The sequence below is a fragment of the Manis pentadactyla genome, chromosome 13 (genome assembly GCF_030020395.1).
Source record: "Manis pentadactyla isolate mManPen7 chromosome 13, mManPen7.hap1, whole genome shotgun sequence".
Classification (NCBI taxonomy): Eukaryota; Metazoa; Chordata; class Mammalia; order Pholidota; family Manidae; genus Manis; species Manis pentadactyla.
The window spans coordinates 19366533-19381202 of NC_080031.1; positions in this window are offsets into that span (position 1 = coordinate 19366533).

The window sequence follows — 14670 nt, forward strand, 5'->3', positions numbered from 1 at the left end:
ATGCCTCCAGTTCAGCTGCTGCCCTCAAGCTGGGACATGGCCCCAGCCTTCAAGATGCCTGCTCTTCTCTGGACTCCCAGCTTGCCTCTAGGCCCTTGCACCCTCCCCTGGTGCCTCGGATCCCCAGGGTGGCTCATCACCGCCTCTGCTGGGGTTGGCGCAACCAGACACTCTTTACTGCCCCCAGAGACGGGGACAGGTGGGGCTTCCTCATTCACCTGGCCGCCCTCCTCACACGGCCTCCTGCCGACCCTCAGGGCCCCATCCCTGGTCGCAGCCTCCGCCCCCTAGCCCTTCCGGTGTCCTAGCCACTTAGCAAGTGGCTCTGGTCTGAATTTTACCTTTTGCTCTTGAGCACATTCTGGTCTGGCCCCAGCTCCTCCTCCTCAGTGACAGGACAGTCCCTGTTTAGATCAATGTGTGTGACCAATGAGGGCACGTGGAGAGACAAGGTTCAGGCAGCCCTCCTCTTCATCCTGCCTCCCATCCCCCAAATCAACAGCCTTCAGGACTTTCCTGAACTTTCCCCCCAAAGGAGAGAGGGCAGGGAAGGTGTAAACACCACGCCATCGCCTCCCCTCCCCAGCTTCACTATCTTTGCCATTCAGGGGCATATAAAGATAAAAATAAATAAATAAGACACAACCTTCTGGCCAATCATAGTTTAGCGACCCTGCAATTAAACAAAACCACAAACCTGCAACACATATTTACATCTCATTAGCAGAAGCCAAATGCAACAACGGCATTAAAATTAAGAAATTAAGCACAATTATCCTGTCAGCAGCAGTTGGGGGAAGTTGTCAAGGGCTGGTGTATTCATTAGTTTGCACAGAATTTCAGCAGCTCCCTAATTGTGTGCTGCTATTTTTTACCCCCTCCTCCTCCTGCTTAAAAAAAAAAAATTCATTTTATTTTTTGATTTCTCTGCAGTGCAGCACGAGTCAGTGAGGCTGGGCCCAGGGAAGGCCTGGGGAGGGCTTGCGTCATCTCTAGACTCCATGTCATCGGGCCCCGGGCACCCAGCCAGGCCTTGGTGGAGCTGCAGGTGACTAGGAGGCTGGGAAGGGCTGGGGTCCATAGGGCCAGTTGTGCCCAGGAACACAGCCACCCCTCCCCTTGTGCAGGCAGCTGTCGCTGGCCACAGCTCTCAGGCCAGTCTCTGATTGGCCAGAGTGGGCATTCCATGAATGTTTGTTGGGTGAATGAACAGAAATTTTGACAAAGCTCTTTATGCAGGTGAGAGGATTCTCTGGGCCCCAGGCTGGGCCCGGTGTGATCCTGAGCTCTGAGGGTAGTTACAGGGCCCTGGCAGGCTTCAGACAGAGGCTTTGCCTGGAGTGCCCATTTCTGAAATCTTCTGCCCTGCTCCTCACTAGACCTTTCTTCTTCCTCAGGGAGCTCTGCTGGGCTCCTCCTCCTCCTAGAAAGTCCACACTGCCCAAGATGAGCTTTAACCGGTCTCCTGGGCCACCAGGGAAGCCCACCCTCCTGTGGGCCTTGGGGGGCTCTTGTTCCCCCACCCCGGCCCCAGGCCCCTCTGCCTCCTGTGCTGGCTGTGGGGTGGTGCCGGTTTCTCAGGGCCTGCTGTCCTCTGCACTCTGCTGTCTGCTGGGCCCTTTGGCCAGTGTCTCCTGTGGGCTGTGCTGATGGGTGGCAATAAAAGGAACACAGAGAAAGGGAGAAAGGCTTGCTCTGGTTTCTCTTTCCAGCCAGGCCCTCAGAAATCACACAGCAGCCTGGCAGGTCTCTGCAGCTGTGCCTTAGATAAGGGGACGATGGAAAGGTCCTGGATCTGTAGTCGGGAGACCTGCTGCTAGCTTTATAGCAGTTAGCACTCATGGCTCCCTGAGCCCTGCTTTTCTTAGCTGGCAAATGGCATGAGTGATACACGTCCCTCGTTCCTCAGAGTTGGACTGTGAGGTGATTCACAAATTCCCGGGACATATGTTATTGTTGCCCAGTCCCGTAAAAAGTGCTGATATGCTCTCTAAGGCAGGCTGGGCGCTTCAGCATGGAGACCAGCATTGGCCTGACTGCAGCCAGCAATCTCTGGGTTGGCAGCCTCTCCCTGTTGAAATGCAGAACCTTCATAGGTTTCCAAGTGCCTGATATATGGATTTCCCCTCAAAATTGTGGCCCAAAGTGTCCAGATAAAGGATTGTAAATATCCTACTGTGTTGTAAATGCACATATTTTAAACACAACTGAAACTGAATTATATTAAGATAGTAATCAGTAAAACATCGAATCTAATGTTGTGCAGTGACTGTTGTAGGTACTGGTAACATGCACCCTCACCAAACTGCTGTGCTTGGACGTGTGCTGGCATTTTGCACGGCTACTGACAATAAGCTCTCACCGCTAACTTTTCTCCTTGTGGCTCCATGTCTCATCTTTCCAATCTTACCCTGAAAATTCATTCATTCATACATTCATTCATTCATCTGATATTTATTGAGTATCTATTCTTTTCCTGGTACCACAGTCAAGGCCAGGGCTAAGCAGAGCCACACAGTCCCTGCATTTGAAGGCACTATAGGCGAGTGGCAGAAACAGGGAAAGATGATACGGTGTGGCAAGTTCTGAGACAGGTACTTTGGGACATTGCTGCTAAGGATCAGTGCTCTGATGGGTGTGGGGGGGGGCGTGTGGAGAGAGAGACAGTCTCGGGTGCACCTGCCTCTCTCCATCCTCAGGTATCTTAGGCCACACATCTTGCCTGGCAGCTTTCGTCCTGGTCTTGCTGTCTCTAGGTTTGAGTGTCTGCTTCCTTCTCTGTGCCTGGGTGGGGATTGGGACCAAGGGCTGCAGGGATTCCTGGAGTTTAGCATAACATGAAGGCAAAAGCAGGAAAAAGGAAGTCAACACTATTCTGGCATTAAAACAGTCATACCATGAAAACCCATTTCTAACCCCGTCACTGTGGCTACACTGCCCCATGGCACAGGGACCCTTATCAAGGACAAAAATGCCAAACACAAACACTAGGGTGGCACTTGATACATCCTGAGACTAATCTGCCTAACTTACATACAACAACTTTTTATCCTCCAAACCAGACTATTATTATAATACACTATAATATCCATCTTAGAAAAGGTGAACTGAAGGCCCAGAGAGGCTAATTAACTTACCTAAAGTCACAGAGCAGGGAAGCCACGGAGCCAGGGGTTCCCACTCAGAGTGTGGCTTTGGAGCATACACCCTCCACGTGGCGCCTGGCTCCCTGCTCCAGATGGTTGCAGTCATCGTTGGTGTGTCATAGCCACCCAATTCCTTGGGTGTGTACTCAAGGGTGCTGATTCTTCTGCAGGGAGAAAGGGGGCAGGAGGACAGGGCAAGTGAGGGTAGATTCTAGCCCTGACAGTGGCCTTTGGCACATTCCTGCCCTCATTCCTGCTGCATGCAAGGCCTCACCTCCTGGGCACAGCCCTGGGTGTTGGTCCACTTCTCCAGCAACCCTCTATCTAGATTGTTACATGAACAGAGCTCCTCAAGGACAGGGCCACGTTTGGTCATCTCTGTGTCTGCAGCCCCTTGATGAGGACTCAGTACATTTTGATATTTGCAATCTGTTTGCTCAGATGGCATTTAGAAAAGGAAGACAGGAGACACCTTGTATACTGCTTCAGCCTATTCACTAGCCCTCAGTAAATAAAGCAGGATTACCACTGTTTTCATCAATAAGGACTGAGCTTCTCCTCTGTGAGGCATGGCCCATCCCCAGCCTCAGGAATCTCACAGCCTGTGCACACAAACTGCGTGGAGCTCTGGGAGCTACTCGCATAGCCCTGCATTACAGTCTGAGTCAAGTCTGGATTAGAGACTTTGAATACATATTTTAACTTATGGATCATTTTCTTCATCAGAAAGATAGGGATGACTATGTTACTTGGATTGCAGAATTGTAGGTATTAAATTAGATGAGCTATACAAGGCACTTAGCATGATATTTCACATGTAGTACATGCTTAAAAGTTGATTGTAAAGAAGAGAATGTGCAGTTTTACGGAGTCAGAGCAAGAGATCTGACCTGGGAAAGGAAGGCTTCTCTGAAGATGGGCATCTATGCTTGGTCTTGAAGGAGGAGGTGGAGGGAGGTGCCCAGGAATATGGTCCTCCAAGTGTTAAAGAGAATTCTGTGTAGCTGTGCATGGGGAACAAGAGCAGGAAGGGAGGTTGGTGGTGCTTGTGGGGGAGAAGCCAAGTGAGAAGCCCTTTCTGTAGCGCTGAAGGGCTGATCTCCTCCCGGCTGGCCACATGAGACCACGTGTAATGAGATTTCTTGGGACCAGCATGACAGATGGTGTGTGGGGGTGAAGGTCAGTGTGACAGGTCCGTAGTGAGGGTTTTGGGGAGCAGAAGACACAGACTGAAGTGAATCTCAGTGACAGCTGTGGCAACAAAGGCCCATGGGGGCCAGGAGGGGTGGCTCCAAGGTCCCCAGTTTGGGTGAGTGTTGTAAAGGATACTGAAGGACAGGTGGGCTGGGAGTCGGTGATGAGTCTAGTCCTGAATGTGTTGGGTTTGGGGTGCCCACGGTGTGTCTACATGCAAATTTTTCCTCCCATCTCTTCACATTCTCCCCTCACCTAGCTGTTCAAATGGACACAAGCATGCTGGCAAGGATCTTTGGAGGAAGAGAGAGGTGGCAGGGAGGTTTCTTTGATGTTGATTACCCAGGAGGCAGCCTCAATGCCCACACTTGTCCCTGGATGCCAAGTACTGCACTTTGATCTCTGCAGTGTGTTGACATCAGTGTTTTTGCTCCAAGGAATTGGACCAAAAGAAACATGCATCTACCTTGGGCTAAATCCCGTCCTTGTGCTGAAGAAAACTCCAGATACCCCAGCCACTGGTACTGAGTTTGAGTCATTCTTCTGTGAGACATTGTAAAGAATTTGCAATACTTTCAAGCCAGTAAGAAAGGGCAAAGAAAGCTCTCTGCCTTTCCCCATTGCCCAGCTTTGTGGCCCCACCCAGAATTCAAGCCATGAGACCAGGGCCTGCAGCTGCTCCTGTTGCATTGGGCCTTTAGTAGAGGGTGGGCCCTCTGAACAGCAGTGCTGCTCAGCCATCTACTAGATTTTGGGGGAATAATAAAGGAGGGAAGAAAAATGACAGGCTTACGAGAGCCTTCTGGGCCCTTAATAATTAAGAATCCTTTATTTCCGACCTATTTTATTTCAGTTTTTGCCCTGAACTTGAAACGCAGGTGTGTTGACAGCTGCAGGGGTGGGGTGGGGGGTGTTGCACGCACACCCAGCATCAGATGTCAAGAGTGGTATGCTTAGGGGAGGGGCCAGGGACAGACTTTGGGTCTATCTTCTTTGTATTTATTTATTTTCTATTGTTTTTAAAGTATGTTTAAATTTTTGGTAATTATGCAAAGAACGAAGGTTTAAATTATTATAACATTATAAAATACACATAAATAAAAGGGTAAGTATCTTTCATAAGCCCATATCTCATTGCCTTTGTCATTTTGGAATATAACTTTCCAGAATGTAGGCATTTCCAGAATGCTGAAAAATACCTTTTAAATGATACATAAGATACAAATCCAAGCAGAAAAATGTACAAATCATAAGTTTACGTCTTTACAACCTGAACACGCCTAGGTAATGAGCCCGCAGATCAAGAAACAGAATATTACCACCACTCCATTTACATTTAATGTCATCACTGACTTGAGTGGGCCTATAGTTACCATGTTACTATTAACTTCCTAGTTGAACAAACAAGTTTATGTTAAATTTTCTGCTCCTTTCCTGAGTTTCATTAAATTAATCTGATACTTTTATCATCCCATTTTTAAAAATTAATTTGTAATGCGTATCTTCTATTATTTTTTCATAGTTTCTATAGATAGTACAACGTACATCCTTGACCTCTCAACATAAAATAAAAATGATGCTTTTAGCAATTCTCTGATGGTGCTAGAATTTTAGAATATTTTCATTCCATTTACCCCTGGTTCCTTTTGCTTTATTATTATTGTTATTATTCATTTTAATTCTACATATGTTTGAAACTGTACAAGCCATTAATATTATTTTTTTCTACAGGTGATATTCATTTTAATTGAACTATATATTTATACTTTCCAGTTATTTTCATTTATTCATGTGATTCTGTATTTCCACCTAGAACATTTCCTTTCCAATTGATAATGCTTTTTAGTATGGATTGTAGTTAAGGCTTGCTAGCCATTATTTTGCTCATATTTTATTTATCCAAAGACTTTTTAAAAAGTCATCTTCAATTTTACAGGATTCACATCTTTTGCTTACAATGTTTTAAAAATAACACTCTATTATTTTTTATTTCAATCTTTTGAGAAGTCAGCTCTTATTATAGTTTATTTGAAGGTAATTTTTTAAGCCCTGGTTATTTTTAAGATCTCTCCCTCCCACTCTCTCTTTTCTCTTCTTCAGCAGTTTGACTATAATATGCCTACTGGTGTACACTTTTGGGTATTTATCCTGCTTGAGGTTTGCTGATTTCTTAAATCTGTGAGTTGTTATCTTTTATCAGTTTTCAACCGTGATTTCTTTGAAAATTGCTCCTGCCACATATCTTCACGCCTGTCATTCTGCTGCCCCTGTTATACTCATTCTAAACCTGTGGAGTGCGTCCTGCATGTCCTGATCTCTGGACGCATTCTCCATTTATTTTTCTGTGTACTTTCCTTTGATTTCTCTTAAAGTTCACTAACTTTGCATTTGGCTATATTCAATATGACTTTAAATGTACCGATTGAATAACCAATACTTAATTGATTACTACTCAAATATTGCATTTTTCACTTACTGACTGGTTCCAATTATACATGTCAAAATCTCCTTCTGTCATCTATATTGTTGCTCTTTTCTACTATTTATAACATTCTTAATCAGAGGTTTAAGTTTTTGCTGCTAACTCTAATACCAGATCCACTGGTCTGTCTGCTTTTTCTCTTAATGAGTTGGCATTTTGTTTTCTTCTTTGCCTGTCTAGTGATTTTTCATTGTGTACCACATATTATGTATAAAAGAGCTTTACAGATTCTAGGTGATGTTGTATTCCTCTACTTACAGTTCATTTGCCTCTTTTAGGTAGAAGGGGGGAAAGATTATCTCTTCAATAGTGAAATAAGCTGAATTTTGTGTGGATTGTCATTTTAATAAGACTTGGTTCACAAAGGACTAGAGCAGAGAGACCTACATTCAGAGGTGGCAGAAATCTGTGCAGGGATTTTTTTCTGAGCTCATTCCCAAAGGCTGGGACGCTGTGGGCAGGGTGAGTCCACGTGAAGTCTGCCACAGAGCAGTTGCTATGGGTTTGAGGATAGAACGAAGGTACTGGAGTTCAACAGTGCTGAGAGATGCTAGAGTTTAGCCAGAGTAGAGATAACTCATATGCCCAGGAATCTGGCAGAAACACTGGAGGGGCCACAGCTTTGGAGGCAGGACCACTCTCTAGAATCAAGGCTAACAGTAATTAAACATTTAAAAATAATTTTGGATTTGGAGTTCGAGTTCTACCAGTTAGAGGGCTTGCTTTTCTATAGATTCCTATCACAACAACACATGACACCAAGATGGTGTTTAAGGCAGTTCACCTGTAATTGAGTTAGTTATTAGAACAAAAATTTACTCTTCAGAAGAACATAACAGAATCCTGAATTTTATAATGTGTGATCACAGCACTCATGTATAATAAAATATTACTAGAGAAACAAAGAAACAGGAAAACTCTATTCACTGGCAAAAAATAAAGTCCATGAGTAAAAACTTACACTGGGATAGCTCATGTGTTGGGTTTAGTAGACAAAACGTTCAAAGCAGTTATTGTAAGTATGTTAAGGGACTTTTTAAAAATTAATTTTAATGAGTGAACAGATAGGCACTGTCAGCAAATAAGTGGAAATTACAAGCAAGATTCAGAAAGACATTCAGGACTAAAAACATGGTGACTTAAATTTAAAAAAATTCACCAAAAGGGCTAAATAACAGATTGGACATTGAAGAAAAAAGAATTAATCACTGAATTAGAAGACAGTTCAATAAAAATTATTCCATGTGAAGAACAGAGAGGAAAAATAAATGGAAAAAAAAAACAGAGTGCCATTGATTGGAGTCTCTAAAAAGGAGGTAATGATGGCATAGCAGCAAAGATCTTCTGACGAAACAATATGCCAGTTAGAGGGGCTTGCTTTTCTATAGACTCATATCACAGCAACACATAAAACCAAGACTAATATACCGTAAGTTTGAAGAAAAACATAAATGTACAGATCGAAGAAGACCAAAAATTCCTCAGGAGAAATACAAAGAAAACCACACCCTGGCAAATCCTAGTCAACTCCTAAAAAATCAAAGATTACCAAATCTTGAAAACAGTTGGAGCAAATAGACCTGCCACATACAGGGCAACATTTTATAGAATTGAAAGGAGAAACAGAAATATCAACCCAGAATTTTATATCCAAATCCCTCAAATATAGCTGCAAAGATAAAGGGAATTTCTGACGCAAATTGTGAGGATGTGTTGCTAGCAGACTAAACTGAAAGAAATACTAAAGGATACAAACGTCTTGAAGGGGAGATGGGTAGTGATTTTGAGGCAGGCCCTCTTCCTGTGGTGGGCCTTTCTTTCCTGAGTACAGCAAGTCTTCAGGGGACTTCATTCTGGCTTTAGAAGATTTAGGCCATGCTTTGAGTTGCTTCCTTAGTCTCCATCCCTGACTTCAGAAAATGTCCAGTTGTGTGTTTAAGGTATTTCACATACCCAACTTGTGCTTCAGCCTTGCACAGCTAATGAAAACTCTTGTAGTTATTCATTCCTCTAGCAGCGAGGCCAAGCCCTTGCACTGATCCAAGCCCAGAATCCAAAGCCCACTGGGGAAACAACTTGTGACTGTCAGCTCACTTGGCATGGTTCTTTTCTGTCTGGAATATTAATACCTTTAAAAATATGATATTTGTAATTTTTCCTGTTCTTTTTTCTGGTTATCCTACTTATTTCACTTACTGCAGAAGAAGTATTTTCTTGTCTTGATCAGGTGACTGAGAAGGCCAGAGTATGGGGTGCTTTTATCAAATGACCAATTTGGAGTGCACATTATTAAGGGTTGAGGGAGCTGGCTAGGCGTGGGTGAGCACATGGGCTAAGGACCTTCACTACAAGCACAGGGCAAGGTAGACATATATCAGCTCCATGCCACAGAATCCAAACTAAGGCAAGTGTAGGTAGGTAACAAAGATCCTAATTTCTAAAGTTCATGTTCTGTCCACAATGCCATGCTGCCTGCCTCTCAGGAGAGTTCCTGGAAGAGATTTAAGTTTTGGAGAGAAAGGTTTGTGGTTGGTGAGGCACACACCCATGCATGAGTAAGAAGACTCACTGTGCAGCTCTGCCATCTGCTAATGTGTAGTTTGGGAAAAGATATGCAAGTCTTAGCATCCTTGATTTTCCCAACTGTGAAATGGGGAAAACAGAATTATATATCTCTCAGGGATGTCATGAGGATTGAACAAGATAGTTTGGAGAAGGCATTTGCCAAGTGCAGCCCTGGATGAATGGATGTCCTGTTCATGTTTGAAGCACAGTCACTGCTGTTACTTAGGCTAATAACCACAGAAGACCCAGACCAGGAAAATGACAGTACCAGAGATTTCCTCTTAGATCAAAACAGCATTTGGAGGCTGGGTCTTGCAGATTTAAAAATTGTCAAGAAAACAGTTAGGGGCTGATACCCCCAGGATAGACCAGAGACAGTGCTCAGAGAACGTGGGCCATTGGGAGAATTTTGAAGTCAAGTTCATTCCAGGACAGGGTTTAACCTCCTGTGGCATCTGCCACTTGGCCATTTTCCTGCACAGCATTTTCTCAGTCCTACCTGAGGAGAAGAAGAAAAGGCCCAGGAGCCCTACCCCTGGGTGAGCCTCAGCAACCCCAGCCTAGATTGGAGTTGCTGAACTGAGTCCTTTTCCTGGTGATTCATCTGCCCAGTTATTTTGTCCCTGAAATGAAGTGTCCAATTTCTCCTGCAGTTTTTAGGAAGCTGTTTTCAGCTGAGTCTCCAGCTGGATTTATTTCTTAAGAGATTATTCTGTGGGTCATGGCTGGAATGTGCTTTAAGGCATCCTGGGCAATTTTCCCTCTAGCCAATACTTAGCCACTCTACTCTGCCTGAGGAGGCAGGGCTGCATGAGGAGGCAAAGGGGGGCCTCCTGGGGGAGGCTGGGCAGGTCTCATTCAGCCAGGCCAGTGCTGCCTGACGTTTCTGTGTCCAGGCTCAGGCTCAGAGTCTGACCTAGGAAGTTTACAGGGCTGCAGCCAAAGCACCTGCATGCCTTGCTGTCATCACCGAAGTCAGGAAGGCAGAGGCTGGGCGGCCGCACGTGCCTCTCCTGCACCATGTTCCTGTCCATCTCCTCATCTGCCCCTCAGCACGCCTGAGTGAGGCTGCACCTCCCTGCAGTGGCCCCTGCTGCTCGGGCCTCTGGAATCAGGGGTGGCAGCAGAGGATAGATGCCTCTGCTCTGAACTGAACACCAGCTGTTCAATATGTGAATATCACCCTGCCTGGGCTGCCCTTATACTAAGACACGGTGAGTGAGAAGAGGTAGTCAGGGCTGGAGACACTTGCAGTAGAGGATGGAGTACCTGGGCCTCTTTCTAGGCCAGGCTCAGCCAGGTAGGGTCAGACAGTATTTCAGACTCTGCGGGCCATGTGTTCTCTCTCACAACTACGAAATGCAGCTGTTGCGGGAATATCAGCCATCGGTAGTGTATAAGAGCACCTGAGTGCCTGCTGTACAAAAACAGGCAGTGGGCTGAACTTGGTCCAAGGCTGTAGCATCGGGTGCCCTGCCCTGGGCCCAGGCCAGCCCCTTGCTGGAGCATGGTGCAGATTCCCAGGAGATCATCTCTCCGTGCTCTGAGTGGGGACACGGCAGCCCAGGCCTAGGCCACACACCACCCTAGAGAAGGACATGCTGCTCACAGCAGCTGTGCTCACAGCAGATGAGGCCCTGCTTTCCTGCATCCTAGCTTGTGACTCCCAAATCCCTGGAATGGAAGAGTCTTGGAGACCCTGCTCTGGTCACCTCCCCAGAGCGCACGGCCCTGAGGTAGGAGGGCCCGTGGCGAGAAGTTCTCACCAGCTGGCTCTATCTGCTCTCCTCCGCTGAACATCTGCCCTGCTCACAGCCAGAGGTTGGCTTCCTTAATGTTGTTCCTTGCCTAATTGTTCGGATACAACATGCATTGATTACTCACCTGTCTTGTGCTGCACACTGGGCTGAGCCCTTGGGGGTACAGTCATGAGCCAAGAGCAGAGAAAGAGCAGGGAGGTAAGGACATCAGTGAGAGCATCACAGAAGGCAGCGGGGGCCCCACAGGCAGGCCCAGGGTGGACTCTGAAGCCACCTCCTACTGAACCCGAAGCCACCTCCTACTGAACCCCAAGCCACCCTGGCTTCTGCTCCGTCTAGGGAAGAATGAGGTGTCAGCAGGTGGATCAGTGGGCAGCCAGGGCTCCCTTGGGCATGCCACCTGCTTGGTCCTTGACCCTATGGCCATAGCGAGCCTTGTCTCATGGGGCTTTTCCACACCCAATTGTTTCCACATGTGTCCTCTTGAGGCCTGACCCAGCTGCATCACTTACCTGTGACATACGTGTCTGCTTGAGGCCTGACCCAGCTGTGTCACTTACCCGTGACATGACCTTGCAAATTACATTCAACTCTCTGTGCCTCGGCCTCCTCCTCTGTATCCAGCGGTGATAACTCCTCCTTTGTAGGTTGCTCCGAAGATTAAGTGAAATGATGCTGTGGCAGGCTTACTGCTCTTCTAGCTCAGCGCCCGCCTTGTCAGGTAGGCACAGCAGGTTCACCTTCTTGTTGCAGAAGAGTGATTTGAGCCTCAAGAATAGAATGACTTGTTCAAGTGAATGAAGAGCTGAGATCCCACCCAAAGGTGTTCCGCTAGTGGAGATAAATCAAGTATGTTACATCCATGGAAAAGCACACTTTGCAGCTATTAAAAGGAAATAGGTAAACACTCTGTAGGCACCAATACGGAAGGATCTCTGAGTGCTGTGATAGCAGAGCATCTAGGTACCCATGCCAGTGCTCCAACCAAATACCCCGTGTAGTCAGGAACTGGGGGGTCTCAGGCCAGGCCTCCCCCATGGTCTGGATGCTTCAGGAGCTGCTCCTGGCACAGAGGAAAGGAGGGTGTTAGCAGGGGGCAGCCAGCTCTGCTGCGAAGGAGGGGAACAGTCTTAGGGACAGCCAATTAAATCTAATTAAATCAATGAAAATATTTGATTACACCAGTGTAATTTATTATGCAGAGTTGCCCTTTCTGACAAATGGAAGCTGTTTTGATAAGTGGGATTGTAACAGAAGGGGTTCCACAGGCAAACGAACCCAGCTGGGAGCCTGCCCGCAGCACATCAACAGGATGAGGGGCAGTCCCAAGACTTGGGGAGAAGGCCCCGAGGAAGTCGGATCTCTGCCCTTGAGACCAGGCCGCTGACCTTGAGCACGTCCGTCCCCACCTCCGCGCTGGCCCACCCAGCGAACAGCAGCAGCGATGCTTACATTTGCTGAGTATTTGAACATCGCAGGAAAACTCCACTTCCGGAATCTTTTCAGTCCTCATTAAGCACAGTCTGGAAAACCCCTAACAGTAACAAATCTTTACGTTGGACCAGTATTTTTATATTTTTAAATATTTTTCATGTCTATGCTTCTGATGGTTCCTTACAATATACCAGTGAAGTCAGTGAAGACGGGTATTCTTGTCCTTGCTGGACAGGTGAGAGCAGGAAGCATAGAAGGGTTCAGAGTCTGCCAAGTCCCCCAGCCAGTTACCCACTAAGTCACCTGGCCAGTCACCCACTAAGTCAGCCATCCAGGCCACCCAGCCAAGTCACCCTGCCAAGTCACCTACTAAGTCACCCAGCTAAGCCACTCAGCTATGATACCCATTAAGCCACCCAGCTAAACCCCCAGCTAAGTCATCCAGTAAGTCGCCCACTAAGCAACCCAGATAATCCACCCAGCCAGTCACCCAGCTAAGCCACTCAGCTGAGTTACCCATTAAGCCACCCAGCTGAACCCCCCAACCAAGTATTTCACTGTCACCCCCTAAGCCACCCAGCGAAGGCCCCCAGCTGTCACTCAGCTGTCACCCAGCTGTGGAGCTGGCACTTGAGCCCAGCTCTTCCAGCCCAGTGCAGTGCTCCCCCTGCTCAAGTTCATATCACTGTCCTGGTATAAACAAGGACCCCCCCAAGTCCTCTATTGAGTAGTGTCTGAAGGTCAGGAGGAGGTGCTATTTCTTTCCAGAACAAACAAATCGTAGTAGGAGGAATATGGGTCTCAAATCCAGGAAACCCGGGGTCTAGTTATCGGCCTGTTCCTGTTACTATGCGGCCCAACACTTTGAATCCTTGGGTGTTACACATTTTTAAATTTTCCCCCACAAACTACTGTGAAAAGGTGGTGTGAAGCCCAGTTGCAAAGTAGTTTGCTCCAAGCCCCGACCCCGCATGTGTGAAAGCTGACACATGTCACGTCACCTCTCTGTGGCTGTCTTCATCTACACCAAGACCAGTGGTTCTAGGACTTCTGGGAGGACCTCAGGGCTCTAACTGCCAAGCCTCAGAGCATCTTGTTCCCCGGCTGGAAGCTGAGAGAAGTAACCCCCATGGGCAGGCAGCCTCCTGCTGCTGGTTGGAAGGACGCCGGTGAGGGAGTGAGGGGTGCAGGGATGATGACGTGGCGACCAGCTTGGGGGGATCCTCAGGTGACACTTATACCTCACGTGGTTTGTTCAGTCCTTTGAGGAGGAGAAGGGTGGTCTGCCTCCTGGGCACTGTCCGCTTTGGGCCTCATCCGCTGAGCAGACAAGAAACCTTCCTGAGTTGCATGACTCCTGCTGTCAGAAAGATCATCATGTAAAACCCTTGTGTTACTGAGGGGAAACTGAGGCCCAGAAAAGTTAACTAACTTGTTCAAGGCCACACAGTGGGTTAACAGGGAACCAGCAGAACCGACTCCAGATGTAGGTGTTCTGACAAAGATTATTGCCCACCTTCCAGAACCTTCTTTGGCCCTTCCCTTCTGGCAGTTAAATTGCCAGTGGAAGGAGCAAAGCTGTAACAATATTGGGACAACTCCATTCAAGTGGGGGTTTTGGACATGGGGTTTTGGAGGACTTCACGGTAACACTGTCCAAGGCTAACAACCCCAGCATAAGTCTTGGGGCTCTCAGAGCTCCCATGGTACCCCCAAGTGCTGTCTCCTCCTGGCACCCACTAACTGCGCACAGCCTGTGGCAGGCGCCAGCCCCTACTCCCTCCGGGACAAGGAATAGCCTGGGCTGAGGCAGCTGCAAGCACAGGGCAGAGAGAAGCATGAGCAGGTCCCAGATATGGAGCAGCGTTCCGCTGGCCGTAACCAGGAAGGAGGGCTCCTCCTGACAAGTTTGGGAAGCAGTTACAAGCCACTGACTTGATTGTTTTCCTTTATCTCCATGTGTTGATACTTATTACTTGGCGTGTTATCTGATGGTTAATTAATCTATGTTTTGTAATCACTTCCCTTCTATCTTTCCCTCAGATGGTCATGCTTTTTTATTTGCTTTGAAACACAGACCTGCATTTTC